Source organism: Diadema antillarum, unplaced genomic scaffold, assembly GCF_040938485.1.
Source record: "Diadema antillarum isolate AM-2024a unplaced genomic scaffold, OU_Dant_1.0 seq00001365_RagTag, whole genome shotgun sequence".
NCBI classification, from domain to species: domain Eukaryota; kingdom Metazoa; phylum Echinodermata; class Echinoidea; order Diadematoida; family Diadematidae; genus Diadema; species Diadema antillarum.
The window spans coordinates 352,633-367,683 of record NW_027272127.1 but is presented as its reverse complement, the minus strand read 5'-3'; positions in this window follow the sequence as shown (position 1 = coordinate 367,683).

Here is a 15,051-nt window from a genome sequence, read left to right as displayed (position 1 = left end):
GTGAGGGCTTCAAAACTTCTACACAGAATTTTGACCTTTGACTTCTTTGACCTTTGACCTTGATTTTTGACCTATATTGTACATTTTGCTACGAAATGCTACTCCTTCGCCATTTTTAACCCGATTTCGATTCCGTTTGCTTTATATGATGGCACTAGTTGAGGGCTTCAAAACTTCTACACAGAATTTTGACTTCTTTGACCTTTGACCTTGATTTTTGACCTATATTGTGCATTTTGCTACAGAATGCTACTCCTGCGCCATTTCTAACCCGATTTCGATTCCGTTTGCTTTATGTGATAGCACTAGGTGAGGGCTTCAAAACTTCTACACAGAATTTTGACCTTTGTCTTCTTTGACCTTTGACCTTGATTTTTGACCTATATTGTACATTGGCTACAAAATGCTACTCCTTCGCCATTTCTAACCCAATTTCGATTCCATTTGCTTTATGTGATGGCACTAGGTGAGGGCTTCAAAACTTCTACACAGAATTTTGACCTTTGACTTCTTTGACCTTTGACCTTGATTTTTTACCTATATTGCACATTTTGTTACAAAATGCTACTTCCGGCGGGGACATATGTTACGCACCGCGTAATTTCTACTTTTCCTTATTTTTCTTTTGTTTTTGCCTCAAAGGTCAAAAGGTCAAATATCAAGTGAAAGTGCTGAGCTAATTTTTTCCTCCATATCTCGGAAGTGGCTCAAGTTATCTTGAAACGTACTACATATTTATGCATGTTCTGCATGACAGTGATTATCTTATGAATTTTAGGGTCAAAGACCAGATGAAAATTGTAACTATTTACTATTCAATACAGAAATTGCACTTTTTTTCATACCTTGAAAATTACTCAATGCATAAATGTATGAATGGGTTGAAGTCAAGTTAAAATCCTTAAATCCCAAATACATGCTCTCCTATTCATCCAATTAAACCTAGGCCAGGGAAGGTGAACATTCAACACATTTGTGACAAACTTGTCATTTTAGTATTTTGCCAATTTTGTGAAAATGTAATCACACATTGTCCGCATGTACTATCTAGACCTATTAGGAGAATCATGCATTATGGCGGAGGCATACCAGTCGCCATAGCGACATTTCTAGTTTATTGATTTATTTATTTCACTTACAGTCTTATTTATTGAGACGATCAGTTTAGGACTTGCACGTTGGAATAACAGTCCCAAACAAAACTGAACCAAGGCACAAAAGAAGAGAAGGAATAAGACCGAGGAATATCTGCAGGTCATAATGTGTGCTTGTGATGGTCACATGTAAAAGTCTACTTACGCATGTGATTTTGAGGGTGTTCCCCATCACATTTCAGAATCGGATTTCTTCATGGTATGGCATGTTGACAAACCAACAGCAGCTCATTGTTCTAAGTTTCTATGTTCATCAGTGGGTGTGTGTGTTTGTTTGTTTATTGGTGTGTTTGTTTGTGTGTGTGTGTGTGTGTGTGTGTGATCATTTTAGATGTCGGGGGGAAATGACATGTACTCTACATTTCAGTTGCATGGGAAAGACCACCACGCTATGTTTTTACTGTGATGGAGCGAATGACTTACCTGCGTGTGTACATTATCTTTTAAAACTGCCAAAATAACCTGCACTGCCAAGAAGTGGGGAATGTACCAGACTTTCTTGGTAACCAGTGCAGTATCTTTCTTGTCTTTCTGGAATTATTTCAGTAAATGGAGGCAGGGAGGGTAATTTGCAATGAACCATAAGAAGAAAAGAATCATCTGTATATCAGGATGTACCGTATGTGCAGAGAAAGTATACTGTCTATCATTTCTGGTGATGAAGCAATACAAATATACACAAATTGGTTACAACACATGCAGTTATGTGTTTTCAGGTAAATAAGAAACTCAGGATCTAAAGTACTTTATCAACTACATATGAAAGCATGTGGATACTCTTCATTTTCTATCACAAAGTCATGCAGGGACTTACCCATGAAGTCAGAGCAATAAGTCATGGTACTCGTACATATACCTTCTGAAAGGCTGATAGAAGTATATTTAGGGAAATATTTTCTTTACACCTAGTTTGGATATGGTGGAGTGTATAGGGGGACTACCCATTTTTCTTTGCAATAGTTTTTCTTTGCCATATGGGCTGTGGGTTGGGGAACTTACCAAGCTAAATGAAGTAGATGGTGCAAGCTTTTTATGTGGGTGATGTAAACCAGGTAAAAAAGTGAAGAAACCAAAAAAAAAGAGTCTTTTCAAAATTTATCATTATTTTGTCTGTTTTTGTAACTGCTTGGGTATTTGCAAGTTTAGCAGATTTTATTAGTAATATTCTTTCTAGTTTTTGTAGGTTTGTGCAATCTATGATACTGTATGTAGGTGTATGCTGTCTTACAAGATGATTATATGATAAAGCGTAAGAATTCTTCCATATTTCATTCAGTGGACTCCCGTTATAACAAAGTCCTCGGGACTGGCAGTTTTCTATTGTTATGTCGAAATTTTGTTATAAGCGAACAAATAAACAATAAAAAAGCACAGAGTGGATAACGTTGTGGCCCGAACTTTGTTGTAACCGGAATTTCGTTATAACCGTGTTCGTTATAACGGGAGTACACTGTACTACATTAAAAAAAAAACATTACAGAACTCGTAAATCATGTATACTGTATTTTCATATATGTATCCATTGTGAGAGTTTTGAATGTATCCAGAGAGAAATCTAAACACTGATTTCATTCGAATGCTCTATTTTTTTGTACATTTCCTGTAGTGTATCCTTGAGACCATACTAGTTCATACGTCGTATTGAACTAATATTAACATTCCCTTTCGACATCCTTAGTGGAGATTCAGAAAACTGATGTACATATATAAGTTCCACTTGTGACCCAGTCCTGTCGAGAATATCTGAAATATGTACTAAATAGCTTGTCATAAACATTTACCGACAATTCCCATGGGAAAGGATGTTAGAATGTCCACAATTCTCTGTATAATACCCTTGATATTTTCTACTGATGTTTCCATATATTTGCATTGTCTATTATGGTAGATTGTAGTCTTGTCTTACTGATTACGAAGTCCCTATTTGGTTTGTCTGTGATTAGGTAGTCGTGTTGTGTGTACTGTGGATTAGTATATTTCTGTTAGCAGCATGCATAGGTGTGTAGTGCAATAGAACTGTCTCTACTTGGTCATATATCGTAGGTTTCTGATAGGCCCATACAAAGATATGTTGAAGATGCAGCTGTTGCTTGATCGGGGCTGCTTCAGTAATTCCACCCGAGGATCAAGATGGCCGTTTTGAAAAAGAGAGCAAAAACAAACAAATAAATTAATAAATGAGTTGCATTAGAATCGGACCTACAAGTTAAGTGGAATTTTAACTTTTCTTGTGCTGCCATAAAAGAGTGATATTGGGTCACAAAGACTAAGTGAATTGGGGTATAGGCGAGGATATTTTCACTTCATGCGCAAGGTGACCTGTAACATGAACATAAATCTTAAGATTCCTCTACTGGCCTGAAGTGCAATAGAGCAAGCAGTCTTGAACCTCACATCAAATTATTGTATATAGTCTTGATATAACCTGGCAAAGCGGAAAGAGTTTTGTTTTGTTTTGTTTTGTTTTTGTTTTTTTAGTGACCAGCTCATCAACAAAAATATTCATTTTTCAATTAAAATTTAATTCAGCTTTTATTTTTTTTGTGTGTGTGTGAGATACTTAGAAATACTTAGAAACCACTTTATAAAATTTTCCAGAGCATACAATAACTAAGAGGAATTCAAAGTTTATCTGACGAAAATCGGTTTTGAAATGGCCGAGATATCCAAAAACAAAGTAAAGCAAAGTGATCCTAATAAAAGGTGGATCCCATGCACCTTTTATTAGGATGGCTTTGCTTTGGATATTTTAGCCATTTCAAAACCAGATTTCATTAAATAAACTTTAAATTCCTCTTAGAATTGTATGCTCTTCCATATTTCATAAGAGGTTTTCTCACTACCTCAAAAAATCACCATCAAAAAGACCTTTGGAACCTGAAGCCCTTTCTCAATGGAAACTATATATCCCTTTAAGGTGGTTTTGACCAATTTCTGTGTAGCCATCTCAGTGAGTGAGATATCCATATTTTGTGTGGTAAATGTAATCGACCGTTTCAAAGAGAGGTTGTCCCTCTTATCAATACTTGTCTATTTCAGTGGTGCTTGTACAGCTTCAGCATAATAGTATGGCATTTTCCTTGGAGAAGTTCTAGCAGCGTTCTCCGGAGTTACTCAACAGTTTAGAGACAAAAATGAAGTACAGCAAGAGTTAATGTCAATGTAGATACATTTATTCGAGTTTCAACAATTTTATGCATATGAAATATATTTTAGTGAAAATTATATATATGCTTATATTAAAAATTATGTTTTGTCTGTCTTGTTTATATATAGGTAGACAATAAACAAGTTAGTCATTGCGATATTTTATGAATGTTATTCAGATACGGGACCGTTTTTTCTTTGTAAGGAAATAAAGATCTTGCTGAGAGGTTGTGAGATAATGAAATGATGAGCGTGGCAAACGGGTGCTGTTCGTTCCGAAACGCACAAATTCCCTATACCTAGAGGTTCGTTAATCCGAAAATGAAAAAGGGTTCGTTAATCCGAACATTTGTGGCGTTATTCCGAAGGTTTGTTAATCCGAAAATGAAATGTGATTTGTAACGAACCTTCAGAATAACGAACTTTGTTTCATTTTGGATGAACGAACCTTCGGAATAACGAACCATATTTCATTTTCGGATTAATGAACCTTCGGAATAACAAACCTTATCTCATTTTCGGATTAACGAACCTTCGGAATAACGAATCTTTGGAATAACGAACCTTCGGACTAAAGAACCTTCGGAATAACGAACCTTCGGAATAACCAACTGTAACCTGGCAAACATTGCAAATTCTTAGATGGCGTTAAATGTGCGATTGCATAGCTATACACATTTGGCGTTGTACAAGTATTTAAAATCTAAAGAGGACAGATTCATGGGATCAAGTTTTGTTCTTAGTTGAAATTAGCATCGTGGATTTTTATTTCATGAAACGTCGTTGGTACATTGAAGGTTGTGGTGCAGATTTACCTCAATGAGCATCACAGTCATAGTATGTAAAACACATTGTCCGCGCACACCATGGAATGTTCAACAATTTCACGTACACAATGTTATAGGTTGTGCAAAGATCATCACATAGCAGCAGTTTATTGAGAGGCAGAAGGGCATTAACTATAGTATACATACATACATATTCTCTTATTACCTTTTGTTTCTCACGAGTGTTATATGCTTGTGCCGTGCGTTTTTAAGTAACTTTGATTGATACTTAGTTTGTATACATATTCGTAATGTTCGCAACAGTACAGTGTACTTTAAGGCTTATGTGGTGTGACTTCTCGTATTCGTAAACTTGGGAACAATGTAATATAAGAATTATGAAAACAAATGTGAAGAATAATTTTGCATAATTATAACAAAACGTAACAAAGGCTTTCCTGTTATTGCACAAACAAGGGAAAAAACGTCTTATTAATCTGTATTAACTATTATATTAAACCTCGCTGACTATTACAACTGGATTAGGTATTTCCCGGATTTTGTACAGTGTGGGAAAGTAGCTGTTTCTCTTTTCTCTGTTATTCAGATGCCACGATTTCAAAGGCGCACGACATGTAAACACTTTGTAGAATACCATTCTGAATTCCGTGGATCATCATTACATTTTCTTTCCAGATCATATAGGAAGCCAAGACAAATAGAAGGCACCTTAACTCTCAGAGTACCATTATCTTTCGCAAAAAAGTCACCCGTTGCTCATAGTATAGACACAAAATACTGATATTAGGTTAATTATATTATTAGCATATTGCTATAAACTTCCCAGACACAGATTGCGTGCTCATTACGTGTAACCTAATGATCGTTTACCCTCCCATAAACGTGATAAGCGACCAAAGACTTTAAAAGGCCATGAACGTTTATGAAGTAGGTCGGCTAATGGTAACTACGGAATATGGTTTGAATTGGTTTGAAGAAGTACAGTCAACCTCGCCATAGACAAATCCAAAGGGAACGGTGAAAATTGATTGACTTTCGATGAACACGATAGAATTTAAACAATGTTTATTCCACCTCACCTCAGGGCAGAATTTTCCTTCATCTTGGCCAATTTTTCGACTCGTGCGAGGTCGACTGTATATTTTGAAGAAAAGGATTCGCCGCCCAAAACCGAATTGTTGCCTTTAGTGCATTCTACGACTATACATTGCTATGAAAATCTCGCAAAAAGCACGATATTCACTGGAATTTACCAAAAATATAGGTTGCTTAGACATTCTCTAGAGAATGGAGCACAAACTTCAGTTTGTATTTCTAAATATGAATATAGCATAATTGTAATGTACATAACTAACATTCTTTTACCCAAATGAGGATAATTATAACATAATGTTTTAACATTACGATTTATGTCATTACAATTTGTATATCATTGAAATTATTTATATCATGAAACCGTATCATAGTGCCACTCATTATAGGCCTATAATTATAACTTAATAGTACTCATAATCAATTACACTATATACACACCCATAGTGTACCAAATAATACTTCTATACAAACCCATGATGCACCAGCACTTTGAATAACTCTATAACCTTGCAAACAACCATCACCTATAGTACATAGCAATCTCCCGTAATTGTAAACATTTGCGCATTCGCTTAATACTTAGTACCGGTATGATTTTGTCATGCGTTTCAGTGAACGCCGATGATCCCAAGCATAAATTGACGATAAAATAGTCGAGAAATACAGTGTGATTATAAAGTGAGTAAAAGTTCGGTGTTACAGTTAATGCTGTGTTACGGTGTGAAATACAGGCCCGTAGCCAGGGGGGGGGGGGGGGGGGGGGGGGGGTGCGTCGGGTGCGTACGCACCCCCCCCCCCCCCCCAAATTCTGAAAGGTCCACTTTTTCATAATAACGGTTTTTAGCAATTCTCAAGATAACAATCCAAATAAATATAAAGACACATTTATATGCTACGTAAATGTGGAAGAGTACGTTTAACAATGTTAAAAATAATTGTACGAAACCCTTTTGTTGTATGAACCATCGGATCGTCCCCATGCACACAAACACAAATGTTATGTATCAATTTGTGCGAGCTATTACATATTGAAAACTTTCGGTCATCTGCGAAGCCGCGCTTCCGCGCGAACGCTACAACACGTAAAACGGGTCAAAAATCAACGCATTTTTCCACGAAATCTGCCATAACTTTTAAACTGTTTAAGAAGCAAACTTGGGGCGCCCGGATTCTGAAAGTGGACACTTAAGGGATTATTTATGTGTATATATCTTTATTGTAACATTTTGTGATCCTGGGAATGAGACGGAAATTCCCCCCCCCCCATTTTTTCATTACTTACCTTAAAGGGTTATAACACATGCTTACCATACACACTTTGATAAAAGGCACCCCCTCCCAGATTACATAACCCCTCCCTATTAGAGAATGGAAGAGTCTAAGGAGTTTGGGTGAGGAGAGGCAGTGGCAGGAAGTGACAGCAGCCTTTGTGCCATTCCATGCATAGATGCTGCTACCACAACCAACGACTTGTTTCTCCTCATTCTTTCATCATTCTAGGTTAGTCTCTTCTCATTCTGATTTCATATATTTGTAATGTTATTGCAATAAGGAATGTTATTTATTTAACATTGAAATGTGTATTCTTGGAAATACACTGACATATGTTCATTTCAAGGATAAGATTTATTTTGAGAGAACACTTCAGTCAGAAAGCATTGTATGGCATAGTAACTATGTGAGTATGTATATTATTGAGTTTGAGTGTTGCTACTATGCTAATTCTGATTTACCAGTGATGAATGAATATGTATCTGGTGGTGGCTTGTTGCACATGATGAGATATACATTCTGAATGTGTAATTTGTATATAACTTGTACATGTTATTTTTGAGGATGTCTAGTTTGTAGTTAATGTATAGAGACTTAGAAGCAAGTTTTGGATGTGAATGTACATTGCACCCTGCAATACAGGTGTACACACATGGTTTATACCATAGGGCACTGGCTTGAGAACTGGTCCTTTGTTTCATGCCTAGATGCAGCATTTAGAGTACCAGTACATTTATCACTCTGCCCATGGATGGGGTCTAGGCTATTGTTCTGTGTGAGAGACTGAATAGATGCAGTCACTGACTAGGCAGAGATTAAGAGTTTTATGGTCAGTAGATGGGACTGCCAACCTGTGTAGCTAGTCTGAATTATTCAGACCCGCTACAAGTGAGGAAATATTTAACTACTATGCATGTATATAATTTGTATGTCATTTGTGTCTTTATCTGTAAGGATCTTCAGGCACGTTATGTAGATATGTTATTGATGTTAATTCACAGAAGCATATAGGAGTAAGTTTTCTTAGTAGGGATACATTGATAGAAAGAAAGACTATAGAGTGTACATATAGCTGTGTGGTCTGCGTCATACACTATCAAGGGGACAGGAAATGCTGTATGTTAGTACAGTCTCCAGCGAGATGTTGTCCCCCCAGCTCACAGAGAAGAGCAAACTTACAGGTAGGAGGATAAGGGAAGTTTAATGTATACATGAAGGCAAGGGCCGTGGTGCTCTTTGTTAAGAAAGGAGTTTATAGACTTCCTCCCTCAGTTTATGTTTGATGGCTCTGTACTAGTGAGTGAGTTGTAGAAATTTATCTGAAGAAAGAGTATCAAGCAGAAAAGTTAGTTATTCCCAATGTTCCCTTTATGGGAAAAACGTTAGATGAACTAGTTAGGAGAAATATTGGTTTATGGTTGTGGAATGAATATAATTGTTTGAATCGTAGTTAAGCTTCAGACTTTAGTATGAAGACTCATACTAAAGGGGTAATATTATTGGGAATTATTATATGAGAAGACTGTTTGATTCGGCAAACTCTACAATTAATATTTAGAATTATCTCACTCGTGTGAGGAAAAGGCCAGATGTGTTCATACACTTCAAACTGATAAGAATTGATATTATTCGGAAGAAAGATTTGAACAGATGTGAGACTTGTATTGTAATGAGAATTCAGCACAGGCGGGAATCACTAGTTACTTGTATAAAGAAGATATTAGAATATATTATGAACATATCATTGATGAAAAGAGAAGGATAATGAAATCAGACAATAGTTTGTTAGAATTACAGTCATTGACGTTCAGATATTATACTGATTATTGGTTACGAGTGTCAGTATGCAGCTCATGTATTAAGTGGAAACACTGTTTATGACAGATTTGGATACAGTTACATCGAGCTCGTGTGTATTTATGTGTTAAACTGAGAACTGATTATTATTGTTTTGTTACACATTGATTGCTCTGCAGTGTTTGTCAATACTTAATTGTCTGATTGTGACTTTTTATGAGAGCAATAAATGTGCCATTCCATGCATAGATGCTGCTACCACAACCAACGACTTGTTTCTCCTCATTCTTTCATCATTCTAGCCCCTATACCCTTTTAGGGGTGTTACAATTTGTAGCAGTGACGCAAATTAGATCAGAAAAGTACCTTATGAGTAGAATTGTCTATGGCGAACAGTCCAAATTTGACGAATTTGAGCATATTTTGCCGTCTTGCAATTCTTCCAGACGGGATATCTCGAGAACGGAAGATCGCACAAACTTGGGGCGCACGGTTTCAGAACGTAGAGGTTCTGCCCATTTTTGTGACATAAGAATCTTGTCCATTGGTTGAGCAGTCCTGACGCAAATTTGCAGTAAAGCTAGACTACCCATTCACAATTGCTGTCATAGGGAACGTGTACAATCCATACAGAACTATCACGTGACGAGACTACCAACGAAAATTTGAGCCGTTGACCTTCACTGTCTGCCGTTGTCAGCAGTGTGACAGTTCTATTGGTTCTCATTTTAAAGTGAGCCAAAACCTAAGAACATTCTCACTTATAATTTCCAAAGAGTATTATGCAGGCACGCAAACTCATTTTAGTTGTATTTCATTTAAATGTAATGGGTAAGAGGGTATGAGAGAGAATGGAAAGTGCTGAGCTATGAAGTAAAATGGTAAAGTAAAACGTTTGTCAGATAGTATTACAAAAGCCTGAATATTGCAAGAGCTCCGGAGTAAAAACAGTCAATGAAAAACCTTATGTATGATAGCATTGTGAGAGCGTTAGACTGCATTGTGACGCATCGTTATTTAATTTACATTCTTTATTGATATATTTTCATAAATATCTCAGGTAATGAGTCGGATTGGATTACAATTCTCACTTACAGCTTTGTAGAAGTCTGAGTCAACAGTATCACACAGTACTTCAAGACGTATTATAGTACAAACGATTTCTTGAGCCTGCACCGTTTCAGGCTCTGTTCTGGATACGGCGGTAGAAACTCATTCTTTTTTGTTGTTTATTTTATCATTATTTACTGATCTCTTTTCTGATTTACAGGTAGCGGATTTCTTTGCAGGCCAAATTCGGAAATGTAGTGTTGATTATTACTTATTCATTTTCTCATGTTGTGACAGTTCTATTGGTTCTCATTTTAAAGTGAGCCAAAACCTAAGAACATTTTCACTTATAATTTCCAAAGAGTATTATGCAGGCACGCAAACTCATTTTAGTTGTATTTCATTTAAATGTAATGGGTAAGAGGGTATGAGAGAGAATGGAAAGTGCTGAGCTATGAAGTAAAATGGTAAAGTAAAAAGTTTGTCAGATAGTATTACAAAAGAAACTCATTCTTTTTTGTTTGTTTATTTTATCATTATTTACTTATCTCTCTTCTAACTTAAAGGTAGTGGATCTCTTTGCAGCCCAAATTCGAAAATGCCTAGAGACAGCTAGTAACCAAATATGCTACTATAATTTAATAAATAAGAAATAACCATTCCAGTATGTATCTTAGTGTGCACAGTGAGACAGATCAAATCAAATAGGAAAACATCTGAGCACTAAGCCTGAGGTCTGAATTTGCACTCAACTTCTTCCAATGGCTAACGGATGTTTAATTTTTGAATTTCACTGACCTCCAAATTTCACAAAGAAAACAACCTTAGCATGATGGTTAATATGACATTTGACTGATATTGGAGATGTTTGCGAATCGGATCTACTACCTTTAATATTATTAAATCTAAAATGATTATTTGAAAGTTCGGAAATGCTGGAAATATCCTACCACAAGGAGGCAAAATATAAATGGTTCACATTTACAATTCATTTTGTTTTAAAAATTTTCTTATTTATTTTCGTTTTTGACAAACTCGCATACCAACGGCTGATATACTGTATAGTAAAGTGAATGTTTCATCTTCCAAACAGCATCCAATGGGATGGAAAACTCCAACTGAAAGGTGGACACCGTGACCATACTCGCTAAAGAAAACGCGTTATAGGGGTCGATTTTTTCTCACGGATTAGATGGAAAGTGTGATGTACGAGCGTATATAATCAAAGGGTATCAAAAAGGCCGAAATTTGGGAAAATGGTGTATTGTTCAATCATGATGAAGTACTTCTTTAGGGTGCAGGAAACATTTAAGGAATACTTGTTTTTAAGGCCCGAAGAAATCATATGATCATTACTCATTTAGGGGCCATTTTGAAAGTCCATGTATGAGCATGGTGTCCACCTTTTAATTGTCGCTACCCCTCCCGGGACAGTATCAAAGGACCGTTTTGTTAATTAACGCAATCCCCCCTTCCTTTAAAAATCCTGGCTTCAGGCCTGCTAACGCGGGTATACAATAGAAAAAATAAAAGTTAAAACAACACCAGGAAAATCACTATTCTCAATTTTGCGGCGCGCTACGCGCGCAGAGTCTCGAACACAATTAAACTTGGCAACTTCCTGGCAAAATGAGTTTTTACTATTTCCTAGATGAAATACCGTAACGCGATTGCATGCAACAGACAAAAATACAAATTTCCTCGAGACTTTAAAACGTCATTAAAACAGTCAAAATTCACAATTTGCGGCGCGCTTCGCGCGCAAATTCTTATACAACTTTTGTAGTTCGGTCGTCCAAAGAATATATATATATATATATAATTGTGTGTGTGTGTGTGTGTGTCTGTGTGTGTGTGTGTGTGTGTCATCATTGGTATTGGTACCGAAGGTCCGTTTTTTTAGTGACCGCACCCCCCCCCCCCCCCTTGAAAAATCCTGGCTACGGGCCTGAAATATAACCTATGGGTAAATAAATAAACTTTGCAACTGAGGTACTAGTACTCCTGGAAGTTTATAGCAGGTTGGTGCGTTTTCATAACATGATTGTGTGATAGGGACTGTCGAGAATAATGCTCAGCGCTCTCTTATGCATGGTCTACACGACTTACTTGTGATGTTTAGTGAGACCAAACGACCACATGTGGCGCCACGCATGTATTCCATGAATGCTGTACAGCATCACTTTATAGGTCACTGATGAGGCCTGTATAGAGATAGCGGCACTTACAAGAGAGTGCGTAGTGCATGTATCTTTTAAAGACGACTATTGGCGAGTTTTGTGATTTGTGTATACACGCAGTCCATTTCAGGGGCCCGTTGCATAAAACTCCAACCGGATTTTTTACCGGTTGAAATCACAAAATTCCGGTTGGAAGCTCCCAACCAGAGTTTTTATGCAACGGATTTTACATTCTTAGGTTAGCTACCTTAAAAAATTCAGGTTGGGCAAATCCCAACCTGAATTTTAAAAGGTTGCTAAAAAAGTTTTGGGGGGACTCCCAAGAAGTTCTTAACTCTTGTGTTGCACTCGGTGATGGTGCGGACCCAACATGTCGCATGCAAACACGCGTTCGGTTCGAAAATTGACAATATAACAATATTGCATTGTATATGCATTTATTGTTTGTATTTCATATCGATATTACACCCATTGTGCTGACATGGGGTACCATAAAGTTCATACTATCACACTTTATAAAACTGACGAGTGCGTTGATGGATACCCGAAACGCGTAGTATATCCGTAGAATAAGTGTGTATACGTGCGCACAATAATCTGAAATAATTCGTCCGGATTAATTTGTCGAATTCATGTTCGTAGCTCTTTCGTGTCGAATTTGTTACTTGATATACGTTGAGCAAGATTAGCGTAAAATTGACAACCTGATATTGATGCCTAGATGAATACAAGAAAAACAAAATATCAGCAATTTAACAAAAATTTATAATGTATTTGAAACATAATATCACACAAAACGTTCTCGTATTTCAAAATGTGTCATGTCAGTAAAGTAACAAATACCCGGAACCAGTGATTACAATCTGTATATATAGATCAACAGTATAGCGTTAGTGCCAGAGAGGCGCATGAGCCGATAGGTACAACAATCGCTAAGTGAAATGTTTGTGCAAACCTGGAACTGACATCAAAAGAGAATAATATACATTTTTCATCCACAAAATTGTCTACAAAACGTGCCTACTTAGCATTTCATTATTGAAGAGCACGAAACCTAGTTTGTTTGTTTGTTTGTTTTTCTCTCTCAATGGCTTCTTTTGGGAGAAGTTTTAAAAGGGCCTGCAATTCTTTGTAGACTGAGAGTATGAATATATGATAAATGGCATTTTAATTCTTTAATCTCAAATTAATATCAACAGTGGATATTTTGTTTAAACGGAAGAACTGAGATATGTAATGAGCAGTGAAGGAATTTTGTATTTTTGTTTTTTATAAAAAAAAAGTAAAGCAAGCGGCAATGACGTTTAAGGAATCAAAAGGTTAAGCCTATATCCTAGTTTTATTTCCATTTTCTTTTAAAGAGCTTTCCGAAGCAAAAAACAAACAAGCACACAAACAAAAAAAAAAAAACATGTGAAAGTCATATAGCTCATAGAAGACAGCAAGCGCTCGTATTAGACTTTTTTGTCCCTCGAAATCTTATTTAAAGAACGTGCTCCGTATCACTCTATAAAATGGGACTTACATATTGGGCAATTGTGTAAAAAGATTAGTAAGATGATAAGTTTTTTGGCCAGGGTGAGAGGATTCGTCAACGAATCAACTATGAAATTGCTGTATAATTCAGTAATTTTACCTCATTTTGATTATGGTGATATGATCTGGCACTCAGCAGCCAAATCCCATGTAGAAACGTTACAGAAACTACAAAACAGAGCAGGCAGGATAATACTCAAAGTAAAGTCGTCTGAACATAAATCAATAAGTGAAATTCATGATAATCTGAAGTGGGAAACTTTACAAAGTCGCAGCACAAGGCATGTTTATTTGATGATGTACAAAATTCTTCATGAAATGGCACCTACCTATTTACGTGATAAATTTATTTACAAAGAAACCGGTTACTCTTTAAGACAATGTGAGAAACTGATTTTACCGAAACCTAATTCTCAGAATTGCAAACGTACATTTTTATATCGTGGTAGTACATTGTACAATGATCTACCTTTGTCTATTAGACAGTCGAGCAGCCTTACTGATTTCCACAGAGAAATCAAAAATCGTATGTGTAGATTTTGAACCGTAAAATAGTACAATTATTGAAAATGAATTGATGAATATATGTTGTATGTATTTACATGTATATTACCCTATGTTACCAGAGATCTAAGATGATTCGGGGGGGGGGGGGAGGGGGTGTTTGAGGGATTGTTTTGTGATATGATTTTAGATATTATGTTTGGTATGAATGAAAGACATGTTAGTTATTATATGTTTATAAATCTTGGACCCCATGGAAGAACAGATCTATCATGTTGACAGATCTGAAATGGGCTATCCACCGTTACATGTTATCATCATTATCACATGTCAACTTGTTTTCATTGTATTTTGATACTTCAATCTTGATTCATGTTTCAGTTATGTCATGTTCAACACTGTTTATCTTGTATATGATTTTATTGTTTCGGAAATAAAAAACAAACAACAAACAACAACTCGCATGGAAGCTGATAAGTAAAGACGGGAAGGCGAGTTGTTGGAACATGTCAAGCAAACTTCTCAAGG